At 35.4% G+C, this 23,568-nt stretch overlaps 1 protein-coding gene across 4 annotated transcripts in view; it reads right to left on the bottom strand.

Annotated features, from left to right (window-relative positions):
- SPOCK3 (SPARC (osteonectin), cwcv and kazal like domains proteoglycan 3) overlaps positions 1-23,568 on the bottom strand; it is a 670,557-nt gene that overhangs the window by 452,406 nt on the left and 194,583 nt on the right. The window lies entirely within an intron of this gene.

The raw sequence follows: 23,568 nt of genomic DNA, 5'->3' as shown, positions 1-23,568 counted from the left end.
GGCTTGGCAAGTCCCACCCCCACAAAGACCAGCAATCTGAAATGCTCAAGATTGCCAGTTAGGCAGCAAATGAAGCTGGACCCAGGAAGGTCCAGCTCGGTGGGGGAAAGGGCATCAGCTATTACTGAGGCACTCCACCATTACTGAGGCAGTCCACCATTAAGAGGGAGTTCTAACTGTACCTCTGTAAACAAAACTGCAAGGAAGTTTACACAGCAGCTGGGCAGAGCCTGTAGCAGCTTAGCAATGCCTCTGCTGGCAGACTGTGACTAGGCTACTTCCTTGCTGGGCAAGGCATCTCTGAAAAAAGGCAGCAGCACATCAGAAATGTATAAATAAAGCCCTATGTTCCCAGGTCAGAGATCCAGGAAAAAGATGCAGTTATGAGTTCCACTGCAGCAGACTTAAGCATACCTTCCCAGCACCTCTGAATGGAACAACAGAGCTTCCAGCACAGAACTTGAGATCCTATAACAGACAGACTGTCTCCTCAAGCAGTGCCCCCAACCCCTGGATATCCAAGGAGTCACCTAATAAACGATAGCTCAGGCTGATATCTGGTGGGTACCCTTCTGGTACAAAGATAAGAGAAGAAGAAAGTGGCAGCAAGCCTTACTGTTCTGCAGCCCCCATGAGTCTGGAGTGGCAAGCAGGGTATGGAGTGGACCTCTAGCAGTCTTGCAGCAGAGGGGCCTGTTAGAATGACAACTAAAAAACAGAAAGACATAGCTTCAACATCAACAACAAAATAAAAACACCAACTCATAGACCCCATCTGAAAGTCACCAACTACAAAGACCACAGGTAAATAAATCCACAAAGATGGGAAGAAATAAGTACAAAAAGCATGAAAGCACCAAAAACCAGAACACCTCTCCTCTTCCTAGGGATCACAATGCCTCACCACAAAGGGAACAAAGCTGGATGGAGAATGAGTCTGATCAATTGACAGAAACAGGCTTCAGAAGGTAGGTAATAACAAACTTCTCTGAGTTAAAAGAACGTGTTCTAACCCAATACAAAGTAACTAAGAACATTGAAAAAAGACTAGACAAAATGCTAATGAGAATAAACAGCTTAGAGAACAATATACAAATGACTTAAAGGAACTGAAAAACACAAGAGAACTTCTTGAAGCATACACAAATTTCAATAGCTGAATCAACCAAGGAGAAGAAAGGATATCAGAGATTGAAGATGAACTCAATGAAACGAAATGAGAAGGTAAGACTAGATAAAAAAGAATGAAAAGAAAAAATCAAAGCCTCTGAGAAATATGAGATTATACGAAAGGACCAAATTTATATTTGATAGGTGTACCAGAATGTGACAAGAGAATGAATCCAAGCTGGAAATCACTGCTCAGGATATAATCCAGGAGAATTTCCCCAACCTAGCTAGGAAGGCAAACATTCAAGTCCAGTAAATGCAGAGAACACCACAAAGATATTCTTCAAGAAGAGCCACCCCAAGGCACATAATTGTAAGATACACCAGGGTTGAAATGAAGAAAAAAATGCTAAGGGCAGCCAGAGGGAAAGTTCTGATGGGCTTACCCACAAAGGGAAGCCCATTAGACTCAGAGCATATCTTTCCACAGAAACCCTACAGGCCATAAGAGAATAGGGGCCAATATTAAACATCCTTAAAGAAAAGAACTTCCAACCTAGAATTTCATATTCAGCCAAACTAAGCTTCATAAGTGAAGGAAAAATAAAATCCTTTACAAACAAGCAATTGGTGAGAGATTTTGTCACCACCAGACTTATCTTATGAGAGCTCATGAAAGAAGCTCTAATCATGAAAAGGAATAACCAGTACCAGCCACTCAAAAAACGTACCAAATGGTAAAGTCCATTGACACAATGAAGAAACGGCATCAACTAATGGGTAAAACAACCCGCTAGCAACAAAATGGCAGGATCAAATTCACACAAAACAGTATTAACCTTAAATGTAAATGAGCTAAATGCCCCAATCAAAAGACACAGACTGGCAAATTGGATAAAAAGTCAAAACTCATCAGTGTGTTGTATTCAGGAAACCCATCTAATATGCAAGGACACAGATAGGCTCAAAATAAAGGAATCGAGGAAGATTTACCAAGCAAATGGATATTAAAAAGAGGAGGAGTTGCAATCCTAGTCTCTGATAAAATGGACTTTAAATCAACAAAGATCAAAAGAGACAATTAAGGGCATCATATAATGTTAAAAGGATCAATGCAACAAGAAGAGTCAATGATCTTAAACATATATGCACCCAATATAGGAGCACCCAGATACATAAAGCAAATTCTTTTTTTTAAATATATATTTTACTGCATTTTAGGTTTTGGGGTACACGTGAAGAATATGCAATATTGTTGCATAGGTACATACATGGCAATGTGGTTTGCTGCCTTCCTCCCCAACACCTATATCTGACATTTCTCCCCATGTTCTTAATGACCTAAAAAGAGACATAAACTCCTACACAATAATAGTGAGAGAATGTAACACTCCACTGTCAATATTAGACAGCTCAACAAGACAAAAAATTAACAAGGATATCCAGAACTTCAATGCAGATCTGGACCAAGGGAATGTACTAGACATCTACAGAACTCTCCACTCCACATCCACAGAATATACATTCTTCTCAGCACCAAATCACACCTACTCTAAAACTGACAACATAATTGAAAGTAATATCAATCCTCAGCATATGCAAAAGAACAGAAATCATAACAGTCTCTCAGATCACAGTGCAATCAAATTAGAACTCAGGATTAACAAGGTAACTCAGAACCACACAACTTCTAGAAACTGAACAACTCACTCCTGAATGTCGACTGGATAAACAATGAAATGAAGGCAGAAATAAAGATGTTCTTTAAAACAGACAAGAACAAAGGTGCAATGTCCCAGAGATTAAAGCAGTGTGTAAAGGGAAATTTATAACAATAAATGCCCATATTAGAAGCGAGGAAAGATCTAAAACTGACACTCTATCATCAAAATTGAAAGAGTTAGAGGAGCAAGATCAACGAAACTCAAAAGTTAGCAGAAGATAGGAAATAACTCAGATCAGAGTAGAACTGAAGAAGACAGAGACACAAAAAAACCTTAAAAAAAATAAATATATCCGGGCCGGGCGCGGTGGCTCAAGCCTGTAATCCCAGCACTTTGGGAGGCCGAGGCGGGTGGATCACAAGGTCAACAGATCGAGACCATCTTGGTCAACATGGTGAAACCCCGTCTCTACTAAAATTACAAAAAAATTAGCTGGGCACGGTGGTGCGTGCCTGTAATCCCAGCTGCTCGGGAGGCTGAGGAAGGAGAATTGCCTGAACCCAGGAGGTGGAAATTGCGGTGAGCCGAGATCGCGCCATTGCACTCCAGCCTGGGTAACAAGAGCGAAACTCCGTCTCAAAAAATAAAAAAAAAATAAAAAAAAATAAAAAATAAAAAAATAAATAAATAAATAAATATATCCAAAAGTTGTTTTTTTAAAAAAAGATCAACAAAATAGATCACTAGCCAGATTAATAAAAAAAGAAAACAGAGAAGAATCAAACAGATGTAATAAAAAATGACAAAGGGGGTATCATCACTGATTCCACAGAAATTACAAACTACCATCAGAGATTACTACAAACAATTCTATGCATATAAACCAGTAAACATGGAAGAAATGGATAAATTCCTGGACATCTGCACCCTCCCAAGCCTAAACCAGAAAGAAGTTGAAACCCTGAATAGACCAATAAGAAGGGCTGCAGTTGAGGCAGCAATTAAGAGCCTATCAGCCAAAAAAAAGCCCAGGTCCAGATGGGTTCACACCTGAATTCTACCAGACATACAAAGAGGAGCTGGTACCATTCCTTCTGAAACTATTCCAAACAATCCAAAAAGAGAAATTCCTTCCCAAATCATTTTTTGGGACCAAAATCATCCAGATACCCAAAACCCTGCAGAAACTTAACAAAAAAAGAAAACTTCAGGGTAATATCCATGAGGAAAATACATGCAAATATCTTCAATAAAATACTGGCAAAGCAATAGCAATAGCATATCAAAAAGCTTATCCATCACAATCAAGTAGGCTTCATTCTGGGGATGTAAGGCTGGTTCAACATATGCAAGTCCACAAACCCAATCCACCAGATAAAGAGAACCAAAGCCAAACACCACATGGTTACTTCAATAAATGCAGAAAAGGCCTTCTACAAAATTCCACATGCCTTTATGACTAAAACTCTCAATAAACCTGTTATTGACAGAACGCATCTCAAAATAATAGAAGCTATTTATGATAAAATCACAGCCAATATCATATTGAATGGGTAAAAACAGGAGGCACTCCGTTTGAAATCTGGCACTAGACAAGAATACCCTCTCTCACGACTCCTATTCTATATAGCATTGGAGGTTCCAGCCAGAGCAATCAGGCAAGAAAAAGAAATAAAGGGTATTGAATTAGGAAAGGAGAAATTCAAATTGTTTCTATTTGCAGAAAACATGATTATATATTTAGGAGACCCCATAATCTCAGACCAAAATCTCCTTAAAGTGATAAGCAACTTCAGCAAAGTCTTAGGATACAAAAACAAAGTGCAGAAATCACAAGCATTCATATACACCAGTAACAGACTAGGGTCAAACCAAGAGTGAACTCCCATTCATAATTGCTAAAAAGAAAATAAAATACCTAGGAATACAATTAACAAAGAGGTAAAGGATCTCTTCAAGGAGAACTACAAACCACTGCTCAAGGAAATAAGAGGACACAAACAGATGGAAAACTCATGCTCATGATTAGGAAGAATTAATATTGTGAAAATAGCCATACTGCCCAAAGTAATTTATAGATTTGACACTATCCCCATCAAGCTATCAATGACCTTCTTCATAGAACTGGAAAAAAAACACCTTAAACTTCATATGGATCCAAAGAGAATCCTAAGCAAAAAGGAACAAAACTGGGGACATCACACTACCTGACTTCAAACTATACTATAAGTCTACAGTAAACAAAACAGCATGGTACTGGTACCAAAACAGAGATATAGACCAATGGAAGAGAACAGAGGCCTCAGAGGCAGCACCACACATCTACATCTGATCTTTGACAACATGACAAAAACAAGCAATAGGGAAAAGATTCCCTGTTTAATAAATGGTGTTGAGAAAACTGGCTAGCCATGTACAGAAAACAGAAACTAAACCCATTACTGACAGCTTACACTAAAATTAACTCCAGAAGGATTAAAGACTTAAACATCAGACCTGGCACCATATAAACTCTAGAAGAAAACCTAGGCAAAACAATTCAGGACATAGGCATATGCAAGGACTTCATGACTATAATGCCAAAAGCATTGGCAACAAAAGCCAAAATAGGCTGGGTGCGGTGGCTCACACCTGCAAACCCAGCACTTTGGGAGGCCGAGGTGGGTGGATGACAAGGTCAAGAGATCGAGACCATCCTGGTCAACATGGTGAAACCCCGTCTCTATTAAAAATACAAAAAATTAGCTGGGCATGGTGGTGCGTGCCTGTAATCCCAGCTACTCAGGAGGCTGAGGCAGGAGAATTGCCTGAACCCAGGAGGCAGAGCTTGAGGTGAGCCGAGATCACACCATTGCACTCCAGCCTGGGTAACGAGCGAAACTCCATCTCAAAAAAAAAAAAAAAAAAAAAAAAAGCCAAAATAGACAAATGGGATCTAATTAAACTACCGAACTTCTGTACAGCAAAAGAAACAATCATTAGAGTGAACTGGCAACCAACAGAATGGAAAAAAAAAATTTGCAATCTACTCATTTGACAAAGGGCTAATAGCCAGAATCTACAAAGAACTAAAACAGATTTACAAGAAAAAAACAAACCATTGAAAAGTGGCTGAAGGACATGAACAGATACTTTTCAAAGAAGACATATATGAAGCTAACAAACACATGAAAAAAATGCTTATTATCACTGGTCATTAGAAAAATGCAAATCAAATCCACACTGAGATACCATCTCATGCCAGTTTGAATGGTGATCTTTAAAAAATCTGGAGAAAATAGATGCTGCAGAGGATGTGGAGAAATAGGAACACTTTTACATTGTTGGTGGTAGTGTAAATTAGTTCAACCATTGTGGAAGACAATATACCGATTCCTCAAGGACCTAGAAATGGAAATTGCATTTGACCCAGCAATCCCATTACTGGGTATATATCCAAAGGATTATAAATCATTCTATTATGAAGACACATGCACATGTATGTTCACTGTGGAACTGTCTACAATTTCAAAGACCTGGAACCAATCCAGATGCCCACTGATGATAGAATGGACAAGAAAAACGTAGCACATATATACTGTGGAATACCATGCAGCTATAAAAAAAAAGGATGATTTTGTGTCATTTCTAGGGACATAGATGAATCGGGAAACCATCATTCTCAGCAAACTGACACAAGAACAGAAAGTCAAACACTGCATGTTCTCACTCATAGGCAGGTGTTGAAAAATGAGAACCCATGGACACAGGGAGGGGAGCCTCACACACTGGGGTCTGTTGGGGGGATTAGGGGAGGGGCAGCAGTATGTGGTAAGGTTGGGGAAGGGTAACATGGGGAGAAATGCCAGATATAGGTGATGGGGGGATGGAGGCAGCAAACCACATTGCCATGCATGTACCTATGCAACAATCCTGCATGAGCTGCACATGTACCCCAGAACCTAAAGTACACACACAAAAAAATTTTAAGCCAAATGAACTATGTCTGTTTACCGTTTTTACCACTCTAAAAGCCTTATAGAATTATCTCGTTAATATCATATTTTATGGTAAATAAAAAGATGTCACTCTTGAAATCAAGGCACTGTTTTCACTATGGTAGCCTGCCAGAGGATGGTGGCTCATGACAGTGAAGCTGTCACATTTCCTAGCTCTATACTATCAGACCCACTCAAGTCAGATGATTGGAAAGCTACAGAACCTACAGAATTCAACGGGGCTAAGCAGAGATTCTTTCTCTTTGTATAAATTTTAGGGGCAAAAATGCGATTTTGTTACATGAATATCACACATGGATGAAGTCTCAGCTTTTAGTGTAAACATCACCTGAATAGTGCATACTGTTCCCATCAAGAAATTTCTCACCCCTCACACTGTCCCACCCTTCTAAGTATCTCATGTGTATTATTTCACACTCTATGTCTATGTGCACACATTATTTAGCTTCTACTTATAAGTAAGAACATGAGGTATTTGACTTTCTCTTTCTCAGTTGTTCCACTTAATAGTCTCCAGTTCCACCTATGTTATGTTGAGGCAAAAGACATAATTTCATTCCCTTTTTATGGTTGAATAGTATTCAATTTTCTTTATACAATCTTCTGTTGATGGGCAGTTAGATTGAATCCAAAACATTCACTCTTCTGAATAGTGCTGTGATAAACATACAAGTGCAGTTATCCCTTTTATGTAATGACTTATTTTCCTTATTAAAATCTTCTTTCTAACCTCTTTGTTAGTATCTCCAATGTATAAGGAAGAAAATGTAGCACTGATTTTAATTATAGAAATAAATACAATTTTTTATTTAAGAAAATTTAAGTCTCAAAAGTTTTTTAACAGTTCATCACTACCTTCTGTAATCCTACCCCACCAACTTCAAATTAAAAAAAAATGACAAGACATCACTGTAGTTGATATATTTGTATAAAGATAGGGTTATATTAAGAGGAGGGCAAATTATAGCAATCTACTCCAACATATTTTGCAATAAATTTTTTAGGATTAGATTAAGGAAGGATAACGCCATTGGATAATTAAATAAACACTGATTATGTATTGTCTTAAAAATATTTTAAATACAATTATAGCATGATATAATTCTTGGAAGATTAGACTTTCAAATTAAATTACTCCCATCAAGTCCCAAAACTTGAGCTAAGCATCATTACATACTCATCTAATATCTTTTATTTTTAAAAATGTATCTTATTATTTGAGGATGATGACTATTATTCATTTCAAGCATAGGGAGGAATTGGGCAGCTACAGTTTTAGGTCTCCCCTGAAGCTGAACAGAAAGCTCGACGTGCACACGTGAGTGATAGATGAGTGATAGATTTGGAGATAGGCAAACCAGAACTTTAAGTCTGGCTCTACCACTCACTAGCTGCATCACTTTAGAAAAGATGATGGCCTAGACTCTCCTAAGATCCCTGTGACTAAAGTTGGAACAATAAACTCTACCTATTTGAGAGGAGGTATATTGGAGTTAGTTATCAAATGTGTAAAATGCCAGCACAGTATCTGAACTAGAGGAGATGCTAAATCTTGTTTTTATATTAATTATTGTGCTTTAAACATCCCACATTATATACATATTAAAACACTACACTGTACCCCATAAATGCATAAAATTATGATTTGATAATTTAAAATATTAATGAATTTTAAAAAGAGCAGCTTTCTATAAAACTAATTTGCCTATTATCTTTTGAGTAGTCTAATAAACAGTATCCATTGTTTTGTGATTTTTTATTATACTTTAAGTTCTGGAGTACATGTGCAGATCCTGTATGATTGTTGCATAGGTACACACATGCCACGGTGGTTTGCTACCTCCATCTCCCCCGTCACCTACATCAGGCATTTCTCCTACGTTATCCCTCCCCAACCTCTCCACCCACTACTGTCCCTCCAGTAGCTCCCCAGCCCCCAACAAACCCCAGTGTATGGTCTTCCCCTCCCTTTGTCCATGTAATCTTAATAGCTACCCATAAGGGTCAAGTTTACATCTATCAGTGTCTTTGGGTAACACCATGGGCAAGCTCACCAAATCCTTTCTTTTTCGGGTTTCTTACAAACAGCCATAAACTTCTCCTACTATTTTCAAATCCAATGTCTAAACTGCTCCTCTGCAATGAAAAAACAACAACAACAAGAACAAAACAAAACAGTCAAATGAAGCAAATTTGTAAATGCCTACATTTATTGCTATAGTAAACGCAAGAAGGCAAATGTCTTTGCTATCATCTCAGACTATTCTGACATGGTATGGCTACCAGTAGCAAAACCCAAAATGATGTGGCTGTTTTTATTGTGACAGTGACTCCATTCATATAAACATCACAGAGCCCAAGAAGGTGGAAAAGGTGTAGAACTAATTGTCACTGTTAGCACTGACGTCAGATCATGTCAAAGGGGTGTGTTTCACACAACACACAGCATTTGCAACACTGAACACCTGTATAGATGAGCAGGAATTAGGGGAATGCATATTTAAAAAGAACATAATTTTGAAATTTGATCTCAACCACATTTAATGATCTTCCTTCAGAATAATATGGTCAAGTTTGGTTCATCTGGGACCATAGCTATTTAAAAATCCGTAATCACAAGTGTAAAACATGAACTTCGTTCTCTTGGTTATGTCAAGGGCAAGTTTGAAGTCTGGCCACTGTGAGGCTCAAACAAATATATGATGGAAATGCAAAGTCATTCCACTACTAAGCCAATTTTTGACATATTCGTTGTGTTCTCACACCATTAGACTTGTTTAAAAAAAAATAAGAAAAAAAAAAACAGTTTCACCTCATTAAATGTTAGGAATTTTGCAAGGGTAAGAAATAAAAGTACTTTCACATAAATGTTGATTCAGGTGCAATTTCTTTTGTTTCAAAAGCTTTGTGTGAATATTGATAGTTCTCAGGCTTCACTTTTGATGCAAAGTAAGTCAACCAGGGATTTAGAAAGCAACTACAAGAAATGCCCTCAACCGGAGAAATTCTGGGTTTAAATGACTGAAACCAATCCTGAGTGTTTCAAGAGGCAAAGTTGGATTTTTGTCACGCACGTTCAAAAACGCATGCTAGTGAGTTACAGAGACCATTCAAATTTAGTATTACACCACTGCCAATGTCTTGTACTTATAAAAATAATACTGTAATTTTTCCATAAAATAAAGTCTACATAAAAATTGGGTTCATATAATTTATTATTTAAACTGTTTCCTTGTGATTCTAATGCTGTATCTTTTCCTCTAATTTTAAATAAAATATATATGTACTTTATTGAAAACACTTAGGTATTGCAGAGCATAGTTTCTCAGCCTTGGCATTATTGATATTTTGAGCCAGATAATTCTTTGTTGTGTCAGGGGTGGGGAGATTTTCCTGTCACTGCTCTCTATTTAGCAGTGTACCCTGCTTCTACTCATGAGATACCAGTGTGGATATTCTCCGAAAGTGGGACAAAAGAGAAGTGTGACAAGTTATGGCCAAATGTACTCTGGAAGAAAAATCACTCATCTGAGGACTGCTGATGTGGAGTTGTTGGTAAATAAAGACAAATGAATCAAAATATCTTATAACAAAATACTGCTACGAGTAACAGATTTTCTTCACAAACGTTGTATAATATTGATAGCGTATTAAGCATTCCACTTTAAATGTCGAAGTTTGTGTAACATTTTATTAAGATCATTTTACAACTGTATAGGTTTTTTTCTTCAAAATATTTAATAGCCTATATAATACCCTTTGGTAGGAATTTACCATCATTTATTTAGCTATGCTGTCATGTCTATGCCTTTATATTGCTTATAATATTTAGCTAGAATAAATAACATAAAAATATATCCGACTAAATTTCTACTTTCTTATAAATAAAAAATATAACTAAGTTCAGAAAGGTCATCAGTGTAAAGAAACCCAACATCCAGCATTAAGAAACAGGTTTCCTTTCCCAATAATTGCTTACAACCAGGCTTTGTACAGTTAAAGTGGGTCAGAAGGATGACTTTACATGGAAAAGTCAAGTGCTTGGTTCATTTGTGTCCACACAGTGACATCTGTACTGATAAACTCTCCCATGGTCTGAAGGAATAATTGCAATTGGCGCAGAACTAGGTGAGAGATTGCTTAAACATCCTCATAGATTTTCATACAAAATCAATTGGGAATAGGAGAGTCTTGATGCCCAAAAGCTCCATAAATGCCTACAGATGAACATAAAAAGTAATCCTCAGGCATTATGGTAGCCATTATCAAGCCATTTAAGCCATCCTAGTGGCTATGAAGAGCTGTTTTGGCAATAAAATCTTACTAAATATCCATGTTCGAACAGAAATGCTAACGAAGCATCCCACTTTTAAATATTAGTAAACAGAGCTACGACTGAAGTCTACTGAACAAAATTTTGTCATATATTCCCACTACTATTTTGCAATTTATATTAACTGCTCCAAAGTTTTTTTAAACTGTGGAGAAAAAGATCACATCATTATGAAGTGAGACACAGAGGATAATACTTTTGAAGGCACATTTCAAATATAAAATTAATGTCAAAATGATGATTATCAATGGTAGCTATTTTTGATAAAATATGCTCATATTCTAAGTAAATAAGACAGTCCAGTTCTGTGTGGGGGATAGAATATTCTGGTCAATCTACATCAAAACAGTTTAGCTAATAATGTTTCCATACTATTTCACTTTCTTACCTGAAGTCTGATGTCAAACTCTCTAGGATTTCATATAAGACTTTTGTATACAGTCATCCATTTGAAATACATACAAACCAACTTTAGATTCAGCTATGGTACTACTTACTATATTTATTGACACTATATTATTACAGTGAACATCTTAGCAGTAGTATTGTAAAAGGCTGTCTCCTTTTGGGTATAGTATAGAATTGAACTTTACATGGAAAGGTCAACTGCTTGGTTCATTTGTGTCCACACAGTGACATCTGTACTGATAAACTATCCCATGGTCTGAAGGAATAATTTATCCCCTGTTACCCATCAGTTATTCTGAATCCAAACCTACTTTCCTGACTAACTTCTCAATCTTGTTGCATTGGCTTTGATTAAGTCTTGCTTGAAAGCAATGACCATCACTGTTGAATTCTTTTTCCACAATCCAGTATGTGGAAAAATGGGTCCTAGCCTCACATTCCATCCAAATAGGACATAATTACAAACACAACAAAAATTGCAGAAAGTGTTTTGTGCCCCAAGTCTTCTCCAGGAAAGAAAAGATTGGGTCAGAAGTCCCACACTGAAAGATCCTACTTTTTCCCAAGAAGAAGGTCAAAAAGCAAAATATTCATATTTGGGGAAAGTATAAATGAGACAGCCCTGATTTTTAACCTTTCTACAACCTTTTTATTTTTATTCAAATCTCCATAATCAAAGCAAAGTTGTGTTAGGGTCACATCAAGGGAATCCCATAGACCCCCTCCCCATTTTCCCTGCAAAGCCAAGCTTATAACAAAAACAACCTCAACCCTTGTAAACAGCACACCCAGGTTCCAGAATGCGGTCATATCCGGCTCTCGAACCCTGGATACTAACCCAATTAAGCAGAATGTCCGCCCCTGAGAACCAGGATGCAGTTCTTCTTAGAATAGCACCCAGCTACCTGCAAACCCCCTACATAATCCCCATAGCCTGTAAGCCAGGCTGCTGCCTTAACTGCCTGTGGTGAGGCAGCCAACCTGGCAGGCTGAAATAAACTTGCTAAACCTGATCCTGGGTCTGCCTCCATCCTTTCAGTCAACCTCACAAGTTTAATATGCTACTGTTCCACTTACTGACAAATACTTTGTTATCTTTATATGTCTACACAGAAGTATAAATAATATAATAATTTTGTAACTCTATGCCAAGGAGTTGAGAGGGAAATTTTCTATGATTTTTGTATTTTGTGATTATAATCCCCCAAACCCTCTCAAACGAAACTTTAGAATTTTCCTATTATAATTAACTTTTACTGCTTGCTATATTTTGACAGCTCAGCTAAATCATAAGGCATTGCTAGTTCTAAAGCTAAAAAATAGCAATGGAAATCTGTTTTTTTCTGAAATATGTTGTAGATTATGGCATATATATGATCTCATTTACATATCTCATCCTATTATGGGAAGAATGGCTAGCATAATAGTGAAGCCAATAAATTTCATAAAAGAGGAAACTTTTCTGTATAGAAATACTTAAGGCATGATTTGATCACGAGATAGATTAGGTAAAGCTTCATCTGGGTATAAAGGAATTATCTATATGAGACAAACTATCAATTTCAAGCCCCCAACTGTCATATTTATTACTCACGTAGCACTCATTTTTCCATGTTGTGGCCTAGAATCCTGAAAGAATTCATTTGTAACACTTTGGTGAGGCCTTTATTTTTTACAGAGCATTTTATGCTCCCTGACTTACCACAGATTAAAAACATAAATAAAATCCATTGTGTAAAAAGGACAGTGACACTGAGATAATTCCTCACCTGTCTCTGAAAGTCTCTGAAAATTGAGGTTAGAATCCCTCCGAATATATAGAGAATGTATACTGGCTAATTTTACATTGATATATATAAAACTTCTGATTCATTTATGTCAAAGAAAGGCACAAAGAAACAGAAATATGCTAAGAACTTTTAAATATTGGGAATCTTCATTGTAACTATAAAGACATTAACACATGTAAAAAAATTTAAGGAAAATAATGGCTTGAAGTTACTACTCACTTACCTTGTACCAGTAACTATTCTAAACATTTTACTCTCAATATCTGCAAGAGGTAGGTGATTCTATCACTCCCATTGTACAGATGTGAAAGTGAAGCAAGGAGATTACAGAATCTGCTAATATTTACACTACTATTTAGAAGTACTTTTGGTATTTGAACCCAAGAAGTGTAACCCAAAGTCTGCATTTGAAATCATTCCAGTATACCACAGGTCAGCAGCCATGATGGCCTACAGCCCAGGCCTACCACTTGTTTTTGTAAATAAAGTTTTATTAGTTACACCCCTTCTTTTACATATTGCTATAACTGCTTTAGTGCTTACTACAGTAGAGAGTTGAATAGTTATGACTGAGGCCATTAAGCCTCCAAAGATTAAAATATTCACTATCTGGTCTTTTACTGAAAAAGACCCCTGTTCTACACTATCTATATCTTACCTATAAAAGAAGGCTCAAAAAGTGAGAAAACAATATTTAATGGAATACTTCTCTATTTCCATATAGGAAACAAAAAATCTTTTGTGGAGCTGGGGAAGATTTTTGTTGTTCTTAAAAAACATTAATTTTAAGAACATTAATAGAATTTGCGTAATTCTAGTCTAAAATCTTAACACCTCTAAGTTTTCTAAGTACTTTTATTTTTCATTTCTGACCATCAGTATCTCATCTAGCTTTGGATACAATCTACAGATGAATGTATCATATTTTTAGAAAAAAAAAGCACGATGTATAATCTGAAGCCAAGGAAAATATGATTATAAAAAGCTTTATGATGTATTATACAAAAAGATTTTAGGCACAGGTTTCAAATGTCTATTCTGCATTTTCATGATCCTCAATTTAAAATGAAAATCAAAGGTTAAATTAAGGTTAAGCACCTCTAAGTACTAAAAATGTGCTTCTAATCCTAGAATATTTCTTAGATTAGTAAATCAAACTTTAGATATTATTTGGTGATTAAGCAAATAACAATGCCAATATTTCCATATTTATTTTGCATTCTTTGTGAAAATTTGTTTCTACATGTACAATAAATATTAATATATTTGTATTATATTATAAAATATTTATACTATTTACATATTTATTTTGCATCTGATATTTATAACAGCATTATCTTAGTGTCCAAAATTCATGATTTTTAAATCCTCTATAATGCTAAATACTGCATATAGTTTAAAAGAATGTTTAATCATATCATCAAATATAAATAAAAAATAAACTTATATAACATTTACATGTTAAATGCATGTCAATCTGATTAAATATTTTCAGAGTCAATAAAAATACAGTGCTGTTCAAATTTTAACCAAATACTGTGTAAAGTCGGTAACGATCCTCATAAATGAAAGTAAAGGAAAAGTTATTTTTTTAAGAATGGGCTATCCTGAGAAACACTGCATTCATTGTTTCATTATTGTGTCAAGAATGTATTTCTATGCTTCTTTTTCCCTCTAGTAGCAAAAATAAGCTCTTTTGTATTTTATACTGGTTAGGTCTTAGGGAGTATGAATGTATAACTGAACTTTAATTATTTCCCTCTGAGTCCTTTATTGTGATTAATACCTGTGAATACCTTTTTGAACATATCTGTTTTTAGACACCAACTAAAAGCTGTTTTGTTACCACTGAGTTTTGATTTTTGTTTTTAAGATACTATTTTTATTTCATTGTTGTTATTTGGTTTCTACATGCATAAATTGAGATTCTGATGCATAATTGCTATTATCTGTAGTAACAGTGTTACATTCATAGTTTACTGGTTTCTAAAGTCTTTGAACTAAAATATGATTCATTTTTATCTAAAAGCTTTAGTTTGTGACTATTAGCCTTTCTTATCCCTTTAGCATTATATAAACAAAGACTCAAAAATAACCCTTTGTACCATTCAAAAATTTAGTGTAATATGTATATCTTGGGGTTTGTCCCAATATTTATATTTTAGATTTCTATTTTTTCAAAACACTAAAGTAATACTGCCAAATAATCAACACACTTTTTCTTAAAAATAGCTAGTTTTCCTGAAACTCAAACTGAGAATTATAATAATCAGTCAAGAGTTATACGGAAGACAATAGCTAACAATAGTTCTCAAGAATCCACTTGAGTTTGCAGTGGCAGTAAGTGACGTCTCATTTCTCAGTAAACATGCATCAGCTGTCTTTAGCTACAAAATAAATTATGCCAACATTTGGCAGTTTAGAACAACAGATATTTATCTGACACTTTCTGAAGCTCAGAAATCTGGGCATGGTTGAGTAAAATGCTGCTACCTGCACCTCTTCATGTGGCTAACACCAAGGTGTCATCCAGAGCTGTCTGCACTTCTGAGGCCTTGACCAAGGGAGGATCATCTTCCACTCCTTCACGTATTTGGGGGCAGGATTTTGTTCCTTGTTACGTGTTGAACTGAGGGCTTCAGGTTCTCACTGGTTCAGCTCCAGTTCTTTGCCACAGGGGCCTCTCCACAGGCCAAATCACATGGTGGCCTCCCTTAGAGAGAGAACTCCAGGAGAGTGGGAGGATGGCTGCTATTGAATGCGGTCTTTTTTTTTTTTAAGCCGATTTCATAATGACATCCTATCACTATAGCACTGTTTTGTGAGAAGTGAGTCATGAGCTCACATTTGAGCACAAAAGCATGAATATCAGAATGTAAGGGTCATGGTGGCCATCTTAAAGGTTCTCTTCCACAGAGGGAGGGCGAGGAGTCACTGGAAAACCTCTGGAAACTCTTTTTCTATTTGACACAAGAGTGCTTCATTTTTCTATTATCAGGATGTTCAAAGAAAGAAGGTCTAACCTCACTCATTTTCTTTTTAAAATGCTTATGGATACTTAATAGTTATACATATTTATAGAGTACATATAATGTTTTGATACAAGTTTACAATGTGTAACAATCAAATCAGGGAAACTGAAATATCCATCACCTCAAGCATTTTTCATTTTTGGTTTAGGAACATTCTAATTCCGCTCTTTTAGTTATTTTGAAAAATACAATAAGTTATTGTTAACTAAACTTGCCCTACTGTGCACTCATTTTGTTTAATTTCAAATTCAGTAAACTTTGCTATGTATTCCTGTACTATTTAGCAGCACTTCTAAAGCTATTTGTCACGAAAAAACAGTTTGATTTTTTTTCCAATCCATTACTGAATAATCTTCTATAAAATACAAGAAAATTAACCAATTAAAAATTGAAACGAAAAAGAAGACATGCAAAATACAAAAGCAAATGTATTGCTATTAGAATTAATCAATATACAATTTTTCTGTCAAGTTGCTGTGAAAGCTTTTCCAGGGCTAACACTCAATTTCTACACCCATCCCACTCAGGTTACAAAGCAGCACCAATCTGTGAACTATTCTTTGAACCACATTGACCTCCAGGACATAGAGAAATGTAGGTAGAGATGTGTCTCCTACACATCTGCCTCAAAGTTTGCAATTTTTGATAAAAACATGTGATTTCAACCAATAATAAAATGTCACATCTCCAAAAGGCTGTGAATATGTTAGTTAATTTGATAACTGGGAAAAGTATACATATCATTTTTGCTAATGATAAAGGAAGAGAAACACAATAACCATATTTTACTTCTTTCTTTTTGTTTTTTAGAGATGAAATCTTACTGTGTGCCCAGGCTGGAATACAGGAGCATGTTCACAGCTCCTGGCAACCTTGAATTCCTGAGATCAAGAGATCTTCCCTCTTCAGCCTTGCAAGTAGCTAGAGCTACAAGTGCACACCACCACACCTCATCACTATTTTACTTCTTATTTGTATGTGATTTAGGACATATATCTGTTTTCTGTCTTACCTTACTCTACCCATCAAGCAGCTATCAACAAATGTAGCCATGGAAGATAAATATGTTTGCACATTTAAAAACTTACATTAAAATGAATCACATCTTTAACATTAAAAGAGACATCAAGCCATTAAAAGACATTGAAGAAACTTAGGGCATATTACTAAGTGAAAGAAGTCAATCTATAATGGCTATAAACTGTATGATTCCAACTCTATGACATTCTGGAAAAGGTATAACTATTGAAACATGAGAAAAAAATCAATGGTTGCCATGGTTTGGGTGGAGAGAAGGATGAGGCAGAGCCCAGAGGATTTTGGGGTCAGGGAGACTATTTTGTGCCATACTATAATGGTGGACACATGTCATTATACCTTGGTTCAAACAAGTAGGATGAGAAATATCAACAATGAATCATAGTGTAAACTATAGATTTTGGATGCAAATGATATGTCCAGAAGGTTTATCAATTGTAACAAAGTGTGACCACTCTGATAGGGATGTTGATAATGGGAGACCTGAGCAGTGGGGGTAGAGAGTGTATGGGAGACTATGGACCTTCTGCTTGCTCAATATTTCTGGGAAACTTAAAAAATCCCAAGTCTATTATATCAAAAAATAAATCACAGAAAAACTGTATAATATAGGCAATATTATATCATTTGCATCTTTCATCTTCAATTATAATGAACTATACACAATAGAAGATTTTAAATAATGCTTACACTCTATGCAATAAAAACCAATATAAAAATTCTACCCTGTATGATCAAAAATATTCCCTATAACAATAAACAATCTACAAAATAAACAAATTTTTAAAACTGTACAAACTGCTTGTTTTCTTAGGTGTTCAATAAATAATTAAGCTTAAGCCCCAATGCGAAACTATATTTTGCATCAGCCAGTAGAATAGAATAGAATAATGTGTAACAAGAAATTCCAAACGATGTGGTTTCAAAAATCAAAAACTAAAAACAGAAATATTTAAATTGTATATAGTATTTTAAAAACTTAGCTTGTTATTTTTACATCCTTTTAGCAACATATCAAAAAATACATGTTTACCATTATTAAGTAAAGTCTGCACATGAGATTAAAATGAAAATCTGGCAATCTGAAACTTCTGTGTAACCTATGCATGGAATTAAGTTGATATTTTAGAAATTGCATTAAAATATGTCAATTGAGATGAAAATAAGAAACGAAAAATTGTACAGGTGAAATGCACCAGAAAGGTTCGCATTTCATTTTATATTAAGTGACACTAAATAATATATGCATCTAAAATAATGAGATTTCTTCAGTATTTGTGATTTGAAAATGTCAGTTTTAAAAGGATAATAATTTTCATAAAATATAGAGAGATAAGTTTTCAAAGGATAATCATTCTACACACACACACACACACACACACACACACTTCAAAATTCCTTAGAGGCAAATAAAACTGCAGTGCCTACTATTTTGCACTAATGTTATCTTATCCATAACAGAAAAAAAATTCTATAGCCCAAATCAAAAGTGTAGAAACAAAACTCATAAGGAAATGCATAAGATGTTCTTATCTAATTTTATCTTAGCTTACACTACCAGAACAATTTTAAGAGAGCAAGATTCCCTTTAGAAGAATCCTGCGTATAAAGACAGTATCTCTATTACATGTGTTTTAAGTTAGAAAAAAGAAAGTTGCTTCAAACATCTAAGACATAAAATACTGTTTTCCTTTTCCTTCTTTTGAATAAAAGAAAAAGAATGACTTTCTAATGTGGTTCAATACTAATATTTACCAAATATTTGGTTTTATTGATGCTCTGTGCTCCTCATTCACACCTTAATATGGCCCAAAGTTAAGTAAGTTTTGAATATTCTGGAAGAAATATTACTATTGGTAACTATTTTATATATTTAGTTTCATTATTTGTTGCACTTAGTACATTCAGGTAAGTCCATTTATATATGGAAGAGAGGAAAGATGGAAGAAAAGAAGGAAGAAAAGAAAAAGGGAGGCAACAGGGAGAGAAAACATGGTTTTAATTTAATGAACCATTCCTTCAACACCTTTATGCGCCAGTAGCCTCTAGCCATTGGAAGATGAAAATACATATGCACAGTGTCTGTTCTCATGTAATTTACATTCTATAGAAAGAGTCATAGCAGCAACATAATGTAGCTACATATGAATGCAAAATGTAAAACCTGCCTTAACTTGATATGATCAGGGTCAGAGTACACGCCACAAGAACTATGGTTTGAAAAATGGCAAGGTATGATCTTTCATGCAGAAATAGTGACAAATAGAAAGACACAGAGATGCAAAAAAGTGCAGAGAAGTCTAGAAACCACAGGCACTATCAGATCAGAAACTGTGTTTATAAGTTAATCATTAAGTTTATAATTATTATGTAAGTGTATACTTATGTGTGTCAAAATCACATAGATCATAACTCTGTATGTGTGTGTGTGCAGGGGGATCTGGAATGTTGGGAAGAAATGGGAATGGGTGTAGGTGCTAGAGCGAAAGGTAAGTCAGCTACAGAAAGACAGGCAAACTCGTAATCAGGGTTGGTTTTGCAAGTTATGTATTTCTTACTTATTTCCAGATTCAAAGCAAGCCTAAGTGTTCTATGGTTGATGTGTGCATTCTGGAAAAATCAATACATTAATATATTTGTATGAGTCCTTAATACCTAGAGAGAGTTTAGGTATTAAGGTTTTGTTGAATAACAATAACCATAATCTCATATATAGGCTTAGCATATACTAGTCACTCTTTCAACATTGTAATCACCCTGTAATCCAGGTGTCGTCCTTCACCTCAAGTTACAGACAAGAAGAAGTTAATTTTATTATGCTTCAATTTTCCAGTGTTTAATTTTTATTATCTAATTTCCAAATGTAAGTGGCAATCTGCTAAGAAAAATAATTTAGGAATCCTAACCTAAATTATTATTGCTCATTGATTTACTCAGCAAATATTTATTGTCCTCTTATACTGCAGCTACAAGCAAATGGTAAACTGCCTGTGTGTGCCTGGAGCTTACAGTGTGACTCTGGGACTTTGTACTCAATACAGTTCTAAATAATTTTTATAAATAAGAGAACAGTTGTACAACCACTGGGAATATCTCAGTTTTTCTAAATTTATTCTATTTTGACGTTTACATTTTATTCTTTGTATTTCCAAATGGTATTTGGACAAATGCAAATAAAACAAACAAATAAACAAAAAAGACCTCCCTAGCATTTATAATTGTGTATGCACAGAAATCTTAGATGCAGGCTCAAAGATACTGTCAAGTACAAAAAAAGGAAACATTGAAACATCTGTGAATGTCTGAAGTACATTTTTAAAACAGAGAACTAAACCTTATTTCTTTCCTCTTCAAAATGTGCTAGTCTTCAAAACTTTCAAAACTATTAATGACTTTTCAAAGCTTCCCACAAAATTGTGTTGTCAGTATCCATTCACGAGGAATGACCTATATCCCTTGATAGAATCTAATTTATGCTTCTTGCTGTGTTTTCTTTTAACATTCCTGGATTTAATTATCTGGAATAAACTGTTCCTCTTGACAAGAAATGCTGTTTCTTGGTTTACTTCTATAGTCTATAGAAATTTACAATCAGTATCCAATAAAAATGGGGAAAAATCCTTATATACTAAACACGTAGAGAAAATAAATGTCCATGGAGCATGGTGAAAAGGGCCATTTCCTTAGTTTTCGTCAGTGATTAGATGCCAAAAACACGTAAGAAAGAGAAAAATCAAATGTAATAGTCAACTTCTCTGTGGACGTGTGATTAATATTGCCAGTCAATTGAATCTTGTAAACAGTTCAGAATACTGTTAATTATTGTTCAGGGGAAAGCAAACTCAATATCAAACACTTTTAAGCAAATGTAAATGGGATTTTATGGTGTTGGCAACTGCAGTGTGTTTTGAGCAGTGCCAAGCTACTTCATACATTAGCATAGTTGTTAATGGATTTAGTGAAATGATATTTAAAGCATACTCTAATGTGGGTATTAAATTAGATCAGAAACTGTGCCTACCATTTTCAGAGTGGGAGGCCATATGTGCTATAAAGATAAAAGGATTTAGACAGTTGAAAAAGCAGTGAGTAGAGTTAAAAATCCCTATAATGAAGGTGAGAGAATCTGCTATAGGGGGCGAGTAGGTAATCTCTCACCAAGCAGAGTTCTTGCAAAATGCATAGATGGCAAATTTGCCTTTTACAGATGTTCTCCACTCCCGCCGTTTTCCAAACTTGAATACTTTTCATGGATTTTGGCTTCAGAACTACATATATTCCTAATGGTCACTTGCATACTCTCTAAGACAGCTCACCTTGCAGGCAAAAGTAAGGCAATTTGCCATCAGTATTGTCTGACTTACGTTCTGTTGCACTAGTGGCCGAGGAAGTGAAATGGCATAAAGTTAGTTGACACTAAGGAATGCCACTTGCAAACAAGTTTCCAATCGTCCCAACAATTAGTTATTTTGATTGATAACTTCCCTTTTGTATTACAAACATTCCCTGAGAACATGCAAATACAGCAATCTTGAGCAGTACTAGACTCTTATTAATGGGAATGTCTTTCTCTCATCTCCACCCCAAGTAAATAGAAAGGACAAACAGTCATTTAAGATCATATGCCCTTTTTGGAAAGCAGAAGTCTAGGAATGACCCCTAAACAATGTTTAAAACCCTATAGGGCAGCTTGAGGAATTAGGAAGAATTAGATTTAGAAGAGTAAGTGGAATGACAAAATGATACCTGCCATGCAATTCTGACCTAGGTTTTGGTAGAAAAGTTATATTGTCTATCTCTACCTACCTGAGATGGAAAAATAAAGGGGATAATAGATTATCCCATTCTAGGAGGATAGGAGGAGGCACACCCAGCAGAGGTCAAAAGGAGACCTTGAGATCCCATTTTCTATGCCAACTTCTTGTCTTATCTTCATGATCATGACCCATATTCTTGATGACGATATCCTATATTCTTCAAAGAATGCTTCTTTGAAGCTTACCCCATAACTCCCTGCTTTTGCTCTTATGCTGGCTTTTGAGGCAGCATGGCATAGCAGAAAATCTAGAAATAATAGAGATGGGTAAAAGTTCTAGGTCAACCAGTAACGGGTGCAGGTCACTGAAAAAGTTATATATACTTTTTGCTTCAATATCTTCAACAGAAAAACGGCAAAACTGGACTTGGAAGATATTGCCATGTGGAATACATAAATACACCAAGCACAATTTCCAGCATTTAACAAGCTTTCAGTAAATAACTGAAAATTTATTTGATGTCTTCTTTTTTGATTATGAAGTAATGTTAAATGGGAAAAATCATCCAGTGGCTCTCCTGTTACGATTGTAGAGAATCAACACTCTGTTCATATTATTCACTCATTCACTCATGCCTACGATGGTCATGTTCACTCGCTCATGTCTATGATGTTCATGTGTAGTTAAAACGAAATAAAGACAACACAAACATACCATTTATATACCTCTGCCACAACCCCATAAAAAGAAAAAGCAAAACCAAGTATGGAAAAATACTTTTACAACAGGATCCAGCTGTCGTTAAAATCGCCCTCCGGATCATTTAAATGGGAACTATGTGAATAAATAAAGATTCAGTAGCAAGATCAGCAGCTGGAATTCCTTGGGAAAGAGAGAGGCAATGAGGGAGCCAAAAATAGAAGAATGCCACAGGGATGGCCAAGGAAAATCTACAGCTAATATGAAATTATGAAGAAGAAAATATAGAGACCCAGAATGGATAGGCAGGTTAAGTAGAGAAAGCAGAATTGAGTCTTATTAAGATATAGGAGCAAACCAAAAGAACTGGCTAGCTTCTGTTTCATCTCCTGACTGACATTTCCTTCCAGCCTTCACAATGTCAAGCTGGAGTTTTGTTCCTCCCATGAATTCTTCATGCATGGCTCTTATCAGCATATTCACCCTCATACTCAATATCCAATACATACTTAGGGTATCAGAGTGAGTCTCTATCCTACCAAACCCAAATCTCACAGATACATCATCTAAGTGGCAATTTACTTTAAATACTTTGGTATGAAGAGTTTGAAGCACACACATGTGTGCTGTTTATGTTTAAAAGGTGCTTAACATTTGATTACTTTGCATTTGAAATCCCTTATATCATCATACATGTGACTTATGATTCATGACGTGAATCAACATTCATGTCATGGAA

This window comes from Callithrix jacchus, chromosome 3, assembly GCF_049354715.1.
Source record: "Callithrix jacchus isolate 240 chromosome 3, calJac240_pri, whole genome shotgun sequence".
Classification (NCBI taxonomy): domain Eukaryota; kingdom Metazoa; phylum Chordata; class Mammalia; order Primates; family Cebidae; genus Callithrix; species Callithrix jacchus.
This window is presented reverse-complemented; position numbering and strand designations above follow the sequence as displayed.